Genomic DNA, 12846 nt, shown 5'->3' with positions numbered 1-12846 from the left:
GTAAAAAAAAAAGAGTAGTTTTTGTATGCAATTAAAGTTAAGCTAACTTCATTATAAAATACATTGTTATGCTTTTGCAATGTTATATAACCAGTATGATAGGCACAAGAGAATGCCTGCAGAATATAGAGATGAAAATGACAAGGGAAAACATGTCATTACAAACAACTAAGCACAAGGAAAGACAGAGTAAATGAATAAGAGAAAAATATTAGCATAAATGAAACAAATAATAAAATGACAATATTAAGTCATTCTTTATAAGTAATTACTTTAAATGGAAGTGAATAATACTCCCCAATCAATGATGTAGATTGGCATAATAGAAAATAAAAAGCAACCCACATACACAACATGATTCCACACTATTATGCCTAAAACAGACTCACTTGAGATCTAAGGACATGCAGAGGTTGAAAGTGAAAGGGAAAAGATATTTCATGGAAATAATAAACAACGAGCAAGCAAGAGTGGTTACACTAATATTAGAAAAAATAGGTTTTACATCATGAACTGTCACAAGAAACAAAAAAGAACATGATTGTATTGGTAAAAGGGTCAATTCGCCAAGAGGTTATAACAATTACAAACATATATGCACAAATATCCAAGCTCCAGTAACTGAAGCAAACAGTGGCAGAACTGAAGTGAGAAATAGAGAACTCTTCAATAATATTAGGATACTTAAATATCTCAAATTCACTAATAGAGCAAAAGATGGAGGACCAATTTAAAAACAGAGGACTTAAACAACACTATAGATCTATTGTATCTAATAGGCCTATACAGGACACTCCAGCCAACAACAGCAGAATACACATTATTCTCAAGTGTGCACTGATTAACTATACCATGTTAGTGCACAAAAAATTTCTTTAAAAAATTTTTTAAATCATAGCAATTATCTTTTCTGACCACAATGAAATGAAACTAGAAATAAAATGCAGAGAGGAAAATGGGAAGTCACAAATATGTGAAAATTAAACATTTTTACAACAAATGGATAAAAAAAAAAATCCTCACCAGAGAAGTTAAAAAAAAATCCAGAGATAAAAATACAAACAATGCCATGACCTGTGAGATACAATGAATGCTGGGTTGAGAGAAATTTATAGCTGTAAATGTTTATAGCATAAAACAATAAAGATATCAGATCAACAACCTAATTTTACACTGAATGAATCAGAATACAATGAAGAAATTAATCCCAAAATTAGCAGAAGAAAATAAGATTAAAGCAGAAATAAATAAAATAAAGAACAAAAACAAGAGAAAAAATCAGTGCAATCAACTGTTGGCTTTTGAGAAGACCAACAAACTTGATGAACTATTAGCTACACTGACTAAAAAAAAGAAAGATGTCTTAAGTAACTAAAACCAGAAATAACACTTGGAACATTACTAACAATGTTGCAAGCATAAAAAATTAGGAGAGTAGTACTAATTATTATATACCAACAAATTGGATAACCTAGATAAAATGGAAAAATTTCTAGAAACATACTGTCTATCAAGACTGAATCATGCGCCGACCCCATGGCTCACTCGGGAGAGTGTGGCACTGGGAGTACAGCGGTGCTCCCACCGTGGGTTTGGGTCCTATGTAGGGATGGCCCGGTTTGCTCACTGGCTGAGTGCGGTGCGGATGACACCAAGCCAAGGGTTGTGATCCCCTTACCGGTCACAAAAAAGGAAAAAAAAAAAAAAAAAAAAGACTGAATCATGAAAAATTAGAAAATCTAAATTGAACTGTAATTATTAAGGAAATTGTGTCAGTAATTAAAAACCTTCCAATACAATAAAGATGGAAACAGATGTCTTCACTAGTGAATTCTACCCAAAATGTGAGGAAGAATTAACTGCTGGCTGGTCCCCAGATAGCCTTTGGTGACCCAGTCTCTCCCCCTTTTCTTTCTGCCTATAGTTCTCAGATTAGCTGTAAAAAGCACTGAGAATTCCCTGTTGTAAGGTTGGCAGGAACTGTCTGGAACATCTCAAGCTTTGTTCCTCTCTCTTCTAAAAGCAGGATGTTCCTCCAAATTGCCCAGTGAGTCCCATTGTCCCTGAAATATAAAACCCAGGTAGGGTTTCCTTTGACACTCCCTCATCTGTGGTAAAAGCGTGGCACATGCAGTCAAGACTTGATTTACCCTGGGCAGCATTCTTGAGCCTTGGAGGACAGGCTCATAATGCATCCTAAGCTTCTTCTGTCCACTGCTGCCTATTGGTAAGTCATAAACACACTGTGCATAACTTGGCAGCCAGTGCATGGTGGACTTAAATGGTAGCCCAGGATGCACTGGGCAAAAGTATTCCTGTCCTGTTCCTGGTGGTTGGCATAGTGATGATCTTTGGTATTTTCCACAGAGTGGATGTTCTCTCCAGGGAGAGCATGAATCCATTCATGAGGGATCCGCCCCCATGACTCAATCAGTTTCCAACACTGCCACATTGGAGATCAAATTTCCACATGAATTTTGGAGGGGACAACACATACAAACTCCATCACCCAGTCTCAGATATTTCTGTTATTATGTTATAGCAACACAAAAAGCACTAATACAGCCATATAAGACAAACCCACAACGAACATTATACTCAGTGGTGAAAGTGTGAAAGATTATGATCTAAATCATGAACAAGACAATAATTCCCACTTCCCACACTTCTATTCAACATAGTAATAAAATCAATTAGGCAAGTAAAAGAAATAAAAGATCTAAACTGAAAGTAACAAAATAAAATTATCTGTTTGCAGATGACATATTATATTCAGAAAAATCTAATTATTTAAAAAAATCTTTATGACCAATAAATTTGTCAGAGATGCAGGATACAAGATCAATCTCAAAATTCAATTGTGTTTCTATACACTACAAGTTAACAATATGAAAATCTGATTATAAAAATTATTACAATGACAATAGCATTCAAAAGAGTTAAATACTTAGGAAGAAACTTAACCAAGTGTGGGGAAAATAGGATAATTTAGTCAGGCTCCCTTGACATTTCTTGTAAACAAGTTGTGTGTGGGTAGAGTTAGTGTGCATGTGCACCCATGTATCTTTCTACTTTGTTGCTAATGTGTGTTCTTGAGGTTGTGAAGCAGGCTGGGGGCAGAGAGCTTGTGTCTAACAATAGAGCATGTTTACTCTGCTGGCAGCTGCTCAGATTCAGTTTGTCTTTGGACATTGCTGGTGGCATTTGAGTTTCTGAACTTCTCCTTTGTACTGCTTAGCTCTCAGAAGTATGTGTGCTGAATAAAGACTAATCCTTCTTCAACCAAGGCTCCAAGGACCTTTTTGCCAGTTACCTGGCTCATAGACCTGCATGTGAAGGGTTTGTGAATTAGCTTGAGGGGTCTGTGAGCTCCAGACCCAGCCCTAGCTCTACATATGGTCCAATGGTGTTCAAGACATGTGCTAAGATCATTCACTGGGGACTATGGAGTTACTACAAATGGATATTATTTGGAAAAGTCAAAGATAATACTTATACTTTATGTAAGTGTTAACTACTGTGAATTAAGACAATTTTTGTTCACATTTTCCTTAAGATCTATACAGACAAAGAACCTGTGTCTTAAGTTTGTTATTTTGTTACTATCGGCATGCTCATTACCACAAATTGTGATTATTCCCCATGTCCCCCACCCCACTGTGCAACCCTAGGTATGCTCTCTCCCTCTGTGAGTCCAGCACACCACACCACTGTGGTCTTTGTTTCCTTCCTTCTTTCTCTCTTAACTTCCACTTATGAGTGAGGACATGTGGTACTTTTTCCCCCTTCCCTGGCTTATATCACTCAACATAATTTTCTCGAAGTTCATCCATGTTTCCACTAATGGCAGAATTTTATACTCTTTTATGGCAGAGTAGTATTCTATAGTGTATACATACCACATTTTCCTCATCCAATCATTCATCAGTGAACATTTAGGTTGGTTCCATATTTTGGCTATTGGAAATACAGCTGTGATGAACATGGGAGGGAAGATATCCCTCTGACATGATGATTTCCATTCTTTGGGTGTATGCCTAGAAGTAGGATTGCTGGATCATGTGGTAAATCTATCTGTAGTCATCTGAGAAAACTCCATACTGTTCTCCAGAGTGGTTGTACTAATTCATATGCCTATCAACAGTGTAGAAGAGATCCCCTCTCTCTACTTCCTCGCCAGCATTTGTCATTCTCAGTCTTTATAGCCAGTCTAACTGGGGTGAGGTGATATCTCAGTGTGGTTTTAATTTGCATTTCCCTGGTGATTAGTGATGTTGAGCATTTTCTTCAAGTGTCTGTTGTTCATTTGCATATCTTCCTTAGAAAAAAATGTCAGCTTCTTTGCTCATTTTTGGTTTTGTTTTTTGGGGGGTGTTGTTTTTCTTAACATGTTATTGGTTGAATTCCTTGTATATTCTGGATACTAATCTCTTGTTAGATGTACAGTTTTCTAATATTTTCTCGCACTCTGTAGGTTGTCATTATGGACACTTTAAATTTGATAGTTTCAACATTTAGGAAATCATTCTACTAGAACTCTATTGCCTGAATAGAAAAAAAAAGTAGCCACTCCCTGCAGCTCATTCCTAGGCTTACTACAATAATAACTCCAGATCAGAAGTCTCTTCCTGTAGTGAGAATGTGAGATCTTCGCTTGACTGAACAGCAGAGTGAATACTGTCTTCATCCTCTTCCCAGGCTTGTTAAAAATAATAATTTTGGTTTCACAATCTCTTCTTAGAAAGAGGTTGGAGGCCTTTAAAAGCAAGAATGCACTTTCTTCCATTGCTTGCTCCAGAAATAAATACGTCACTTTAATATCTCCTTGGAAAAAGGTTCAAAGACCTCTGCATGCCTAATTCAATTAGTGGTCATTCCCTTCACCTTCTTCTCCAGGTTGTTCTGGCAATAAATCCAGGCCCTCAACCTCTCCCTGGAAAGTGGGTGGAGGCTTCTGCAAGCAGGAATGGGAGAGAAGTCACTTCTTGGGCCTTCTTTCTTGGCTTGCTCCAGCAATAAATCCAGGCCTGCAGAATCTCCTTGAAACTAGTTTCTGCATGCATCGAGCGGGTTAGACAGGAACAAAGAGTTGAGGCAACTACAATCTCTTGTGAGGCTGACTGAGGAGGAACTGCTCAAACAGGAGATGATGGACTTTGGATGTGTTGTCACCTCCAAAACTCATGCGGAAATCTGATCCCCAGTGTGGCAGTGCTAGAAGCACTGTTTGGATCATAGGGACAGATCCTTCATGAATGGATTGATGCTTTCCCTGGGGGTGGAGGGATTAATGAGTGAGATCTCACTCTATTAGTTCTGGCGAGAGGTGGTTGGTTGTTTAATAGACCCTGGCACCTTCTCTCTCTCTTGCTTCTTCTCACCATGTGATCTGCTTGTACCCTCCGGCTGCCTGCCATTTTCCACCATGAGTAGAAGCACCCTGAGGCCTGTGCCAGATGCAGCTGTGCCAGAATCGTAAGCCAAATAAAACTCTTTCCCTTATAAATTACCCAGTTTCAGGTATTTCTGTTATAGTAACACAAAATGAACTAATGCGCCAGACCATTTTAACAAGCCTAGAAAAATACTTGCCTTATTTAACATGCGGAAACCAACTCAGAAACAGCAAAATGTGTGCCAAATAAAAGAACAAAATAAATAAGTATGTAACTAGTACATAATCAATTTAGCATATGGACAAACTCAAAATTCTAATATGGTACTCATGGTGTAAAAATATGATTATATCTCTAGTATAAAGGTTAAAAGACAAAATTATTACAAACAAGTATAACTACAATAATTTGTTAAATAATGAAAATTATTAAAAGATGTAAAATGTGAAACCAAAAACATAAACTGTAGGGTGGGGTGAGAGTAAAAGTGTAGAGTTTGTTTAAGTCATCAAAGTTAAGTTGTTATTAGCTTCAAATAGTGTTCAGTATAAGATGTTTTATATAAGCCTCATGGTAACCACAATGCAAAAACCATTAGTACATACATGAAGTTAAAAAGAAATGATTTAAAGCATTCCATCACAGAAAATCATCAAATCAAAAAGGAGAATGGTGATAGAGAAAGAGAGGAACAAAGGATATACAAATCAACAAGAAAAAAAATTAACAAAATGAAGCTAGGAAGTCCTCACATATCAATAATTACTTTGAGTGTAAATGAATTAAATTCTCAAATTAAAACATACAAAAAAACCTAGATCTAACTATATGCTGAATGCAATAGACTTAGTTCAGCTTTAAGGATACACACAGATTAAAAGTAAAGGGATAGAAAAATTATTCCATGCAAATAAAAATCAAATGAGAGCAGAGGTTGACATACCTATATCAGACAAAATAGACTTTAAGTCAAAAACTGTAAAAAGAGACAAGGTCATTATATAATGATAAAGGGGTCAGTTAAATAATAAGATATAACAATTATAAATATATATGCAATTGACATCAGAGCACCTGAATTTATAAAGCAAATATTAATCGATCTGAAGAGAGAGAGAGAGACTGCAATACAAAACTAGTAAAAGACATCAATACACCACTTCCAACAATGCACAGATCATCTACAGATTGAACATTAGGAAAATGTCTAAACTACTCTTTTCCAATCCATGGACAAACTACATTTGTCCAATGACAAGTGTTAAACTACTCTTTTAAACAAATGAATATAACAGACATATACAGAATATTCCATTCAGTAGTAACAAAATACACATTCTTCTCAAACACACATGGAACACTTCCTAGGGTAGATCATATGTTTGGCCACAAAACACATCTTAACAAATTTATGGAGGTTAAAACCAGATTAAGTATCTTTTCTGACCACAGTGTTATAAAATTGTAAATCACTAAAGGAAAGACTCTAGAAAAATTCACAAATGTGTGTAAATTAAGCAACATGTCCCTGAACAACCAATGGTCAAAGAAGAAATTAATAGGGAAAATTTAAAGAATCTTGAGACAAATAAAAATGGAAACATAAGCAACCAAAATTCATGAGATGCAACAAAAGCTGTTTGAAAGTGAAGTTTATAACAATAAATACCAACAGCAATAAGATTTCAAGTAAAAAAAAAAATCTAAATTTACACTACTAGGAAAAACAAAAAAATGAGAAACGAAGCCCAAACTTAAGAGGGAAGAAAATAATAATGATCATGGCAGAAATATATAAAATAGAAACTAGAAAAGAACAGCAAAACTAAAAGTTGGTTTCATGATAAGATAAACAATATTTACACATCTTTAGTTAGACTAACAAGAAAAAGAGAGACCTAAATAAAATCAGAAATTAAAAAAAAAACATTACAATGAATGTCACATAGTTAACAAGAATAAAAAAGACTAGTATGAATGATTGTAAACCAAAAAAGAAGATAACCTAGAAGAAACAGGTAAATTTCTAGTAACATACAACCAACCAGGACTGAATCAGGAAAAAACAGAAAATCTCAAAAGACCAATAATGTGTAGTAAGATTGAATCAGTAATAAAAACTATTCTTCCATCAAAGAAAAGCCCAGGACCAAATGGTTCCGCTGCTCAATTCTAACAGTTACTTAAAGCAGAATTAATACCATTCCTTCTCTAATTGTTCAAAAGAGAATGAGTAATAATAGATACTCCTAAACTCATTTAAAAAGCTATCATAACCCTGTTTCTAACACCAGACAAGGGCACTACAAAACAAAACAAACAAACAAAAAAACATAGACCATTCTTCATGATAATTGCAGATGGAAAAATCCTCACCAAAATTCTAGCAAACCAAATTCAACAGCACATTGAAAGGGTCTTTCACCATGATCATGAGGGTTTTATCCCAGGTATGCAAGGATGTATCAACAAACCAAAGAAATAAGTGCGATACACCACGTTAACTAACTAAAGTTGAAAACAACCATATGATTATTTCAGCACATTCAGAAAAAGAATTTGGCAGAATTCAACATTTTAGTATAAAAACTCTCACCAAATTAGGAATGGAAGGAAGGTACCTCAACATTATAAAGACCATATACAACAAGCCCACAGCTAATAACATTCTCAATGGTGAAAAGTTGAAAGCATTTGTTCTAAGATCAAGGAAAACGACAAGGAGGCCCAATTGTGCCATATCTATTCAACATAGTATTGTAAGTCCCTGCCAGAGGAATTACTAAAGAGAAGTAAACAAAAGGCACCCACATAGAAAAAGCAGAAAATTATCAATTTGCTGATGACACAATTATATATATAAAACCCTGCAGACTCCATTAAAAATTGTTAGATTTAATAAATGAATTCTAAAGTTGCAGGATTCAAAATAAACATAAAAAAATAAGTAGTATTTCTAGACACTAACAACAAACTATCTGAAAAAAACATGATTATCCCATTTACAATAGTACCAAAAAATACAATATTTAGAAATAAATTAAACCAAGGAGATGAAAGATCTATACACTGAAAACTATAAACTTTTGATTAAGGAAATCGAAGACAACACAAATAAATTGAAAGATATCCTATATTCATGGATTGGAGGATTCATAGTATTACAATGTTCATTCTTCCCAAAGTAATCTACAAATTCCATGCAATCCTTTTGAAAATTCTAAAGTTATTTTTCTACAGAAATAGACAAGACCACCCAAAGTTTGTATGAAACTACAAAAGAGCCTGGGTAGCCAAATCAATATTGAGCAAGAAGAACAAAGCTGGAGTCATCACTCTCCCTGATTTCAAAACATACTATAAAGCTATAGTACATAGTAATTGATAGAGTTTGTATGTGTTGTCCCTGCCAAAACTCCTGTGGAAATCTGATCTCCAATGTGGTAGCATTGGGAACTGTTTGAGTCATGGGAGTGGATACCTCATGAATGGATTAATGCTCTCCCTGAGGGATGAGGGCCTGATTGAGATCTTACTCTATTAGTTCCCATGAGAGCTGGTTGGTTAAAAGAACATGGCATCTCCTCTCTCTGTGTCTCTGTCTCATCTCTATCTTTGTCTCTGTCTCTGTCTCTCTCTCTTTCTCTTCCTCTGGCCATGTGATCTCCTCATCCCTGCCAGCTGTCTGCCACTTTCCACCATGAGTAGAAGCAGCCTGAGGCCTGTGCCAGATGCAGCTGTCCCAGAATCATAAGCCAAAAAAACCTCTGTTCTTATTAATTACCCATCTCAGGTATTCTGTTATAGAAACAAAAAACAGGCTAATACAGTAATCAAAACATTGCATAGTAATCAAAAAATACATAATAATTCAATTATATGTCATAATCAAAACATCATGGTGTAAAAGTAGAAACATAGACCTATGGAACTGAAAAGAGAGCCCATAAATATAATCAATGCACTTACAGCTAATTGATTTTCATCCAAGTTGCTAAGCACACACAATGGTAAAAAAAAAAACCAAAAAACAGTTGCTTCAATAACTGGTACTGGGAAAACTGGGTCTACATGCAGAAGAGTAAAACTTGACCCTTATCTCACAGCATATATAAAAATCAACTCAGAATAAAGACTTAAACATAAGACATAAAACTGAAAAACTACTAGATAAAAACATAAGGGGAAAGCTCAACAATATGGTTCTAGACAGTGATTTTTTTGGTTTGACCACGAAAGCACAGACATCAATGGAAAAAAATAGACAAGTAGAATTGCATTTTTCTAAAAAGTTTCTGCACAACTGAGAAAACAATTAACAGAATAAAGAGACAATCCATGGATTGGGAGAAAATATTTGCAAACTATTCATCTAATAAGGGACTAATATCCAAAATATATATGGAACTCAAATCAATAGCAAGAATACAAATAATCTAGTTTTTTTTTAAAGTGGGAAAAAAACCTTAATAGACATTTTTTCAATAGAAGGCATACAAATGGCCCATATATATATATATATATATGAAAAAAATGCTCAACATCTTTAACTATCAGGGAAATGAAAATTAAATTCACAATGAGATATCACCTCACAATTATTAGAATGGCTGATATTAAAAAGGCAAGAATTAACAAATGTTGGTGAGAATGTGGATAAAAGGGTATGCTTGTATACTATTGGTGGGAATATAAATTAGCATGAACATTTTGAAAAAGAATATGAAAGTTTCTCCAAAATTAAACATACAATTATCACATGCTACAGGATGTATACACTTCTGAGCATATATCCAAAGGAATTGACATTGGTATGTTGAAGAGACATCTGCACTCCCATGACTATTCCTGCATTATTCTCAGTAACAGGATGCGGAATCAACCTAAGTATTCATCAGTGGATGAATAGATAAAAAAAAATGCAGTATATATATGCACAATGGAATACTATTAGCCTCAAAAAATAAGGATATGCTGTTATTTGTGACCACATGGATGAACCTGGAGGACATTACGCTAAGTGAACTAAGCCATGGACAAAAAGATAAGTACTGTGTGATCTCACTTATATGCGTAATCTAAAAAGTTGACATCATAAAACCAGAATGTTGAATGGAGGTTATAGGAGTCTGGGGGGAGTGGGTGGGAAAATGGTTGATGTTGGTCAGAGTACAAAGTTAGAAAGAATTATTTTTAATAATTTATTGCACAGCCTGGTGACTATAGTTAATACTAATGTATTGTATATTTGAAAATTGCTAAAAGAGAAGATTTTAAACATTCTCACCATGATGGATACATTAATAAGCTTGATTTAATCTTTCTAAAATACAGATATTAAAATATCATATTGTACCTCATAAATATGTACAATTAATATTTGTCAATTATTTTTTTAAAAAATACAGAACTTGAATAGACACTAATCCATAAAAGACATATAAACCTCCAATAAGCACATAAAAAGATGTTCAGCTTATTAGTGATTAGTAGACTGTAAATCACAGCCACAGTGAGGTATTATTTCACACTCTCTTGGGTGGCTATAATAAAAACAAGAATAAATAACAACTATTGACAAAGATTTGGAAAAGTTGGAGCCCTCCTACACTGCAAAATAGTTCAGCTTCTGTGGAAAATAGTTTGGGCAATTTCTCAAAAACTTACACATAGAATTACCATTTAACACAGTAATTCACTCCTATATATGTCATCAAAAGGATTGAAAACATACATTTGAACGTTAACTCGCATGCTGGCATTTATAGCAGCATTAGTCTCAGTAGTCAAAATATGAAAATAAACCCAATGTTCATCAACTGATACATGTACATCCACTCAATAAAATATCATTCAGCTATAAAAATGAATGAAATCCCAACACATTCTACAACATAGATAAACCTTGAAAATATTATGTTAAGTAAAAAAATCTAGACACAAAAGGTCGCATATTGCATAATTCCATTTATACAAAATGTCCAGAATTGGCAAATTCACAGAGGCAGAACAAAGATTAGTGATTAGTAGAAGCTAGTTGTAGGAAGAAGTGGGAAATGGCTGCTTACTACTTACAGAATTACTTTTTGTGTGTGTGTGTGTGACCAGTAAGGGGAATGGAACCTTTGGCTTGGTGTCGCCTGCACCACACTCAGCCAGTGAGCGCACCGGCCATCCCTATATAGGATCTGAACCTGCAGCCTCGGTGCTCCCAGCACCACACTCTCCTGAGTGAGCCATGAGGTTCGACCCCAGAATTACTTTTTGAAGTGACAAAAATATTCTAAAGGTAGAAAGTGTTAGTAGTCGCACAACTCTGGGCATATACTAAAAAACACTGGTCTGTACACCCGAGAAGAGTTAAAAGGTGAATTTTATATTATATGAATTTTATTTTAATAAAATTTGTATGATGAGAATAAGCTCAATTTAGAATATTCCTCTACACTGATTTCATTTTCTCCACTCGTTTTTCTCTCTGTACTCTTTCCACTTATATAGTGTCCTTTTTTTCCAACTAAACTTTATTAGAGGGTTATTTTCTTCTTTGTACAAAAATAAAAGAAACCCATGATTCTTTTATTAAATTTAAAAGAAATGGGTTTTATTAAATACCATTTTTAAAGAAAAAATTTGTATATTTATCTATTTATTTTAATTAGCTCCCACAAATAAGTGAGAACATGTGGTATTTCTCTTTCTGTGCCTGGCTTATTTCACTAATTTCATCCACGTTGCTGCGAATGGTAGTATTGCATTCTTTTTTTTTTTTTTTTATACAGCAGAGTAGTATTCCATTGTGTAGATATACCACATGTTCCTTATCCACTCATCCAATGATGGGCATTTAGGCTGCTTCCAACTCTTAGCTATTGTAAGTAGCACTGCAATAAACATCGAAGTACAGGTATCCCTTGGACATGATGATTTCTATTCCTCTGGGTATATATCCAGCAATGGGATGGCTGAAACATATGGTAGATCTATCTTAACTACCCCCCTTTCCACTTTTAGTAATCACACTTCTTTCCTCTCCTGAAAATTTAACATATTATTATGATAGCTATTACTTTCTCTCTTTCTGTTTTGTCTTTTTTGTTTATTTGCTTATTTATTTATTTACTCCCACTAATCATTGAGTTGAGTTGATTTGGCAGGTGCAAGATGTACAGGTCTAATGTCATTCTTGTACAAATGGATATCCAGTTTTTCCAGCACTGTTTATTGAAAAGGCATTTTCCCCAATGTATGTTCTTTATGCCTTGCTGATGATCAGTTGGCTATGCATACATGGGTTGATTTTGGAGTTCTTTATTTTATTCCATTGGTGAAAGTGTCTGTTCTTGCCAGTACCATGCTGTTTTTGTTACCATAGCTTTGTAATATAATTTGAAGTCAGGAAGTGCAACGACTCCAGATTTATTTTTGTTACTCAGGATTGCTATGGCTA

This window comes from Cynocephalus volans, chromosome 4 (assembly GCF_027409185.1).
Source record: "Cynocephalus volans isolate mCynVol1 chromosome 4, mCynVol1.pri, whole genome shotgun sequence".
Classification (NCBI taxonomy): domain Eukaryota; kingdom Metazoa; phylum Chordata; class Mammalia; order Dermoptera; family Cynocephalidae; genus Cynocephalus; species Cynocephalus volans.
The sequence above is the reverse complement of the archived record's forward strand: the minus strand, read 5'-3'. Positions refer to the sequence as shown.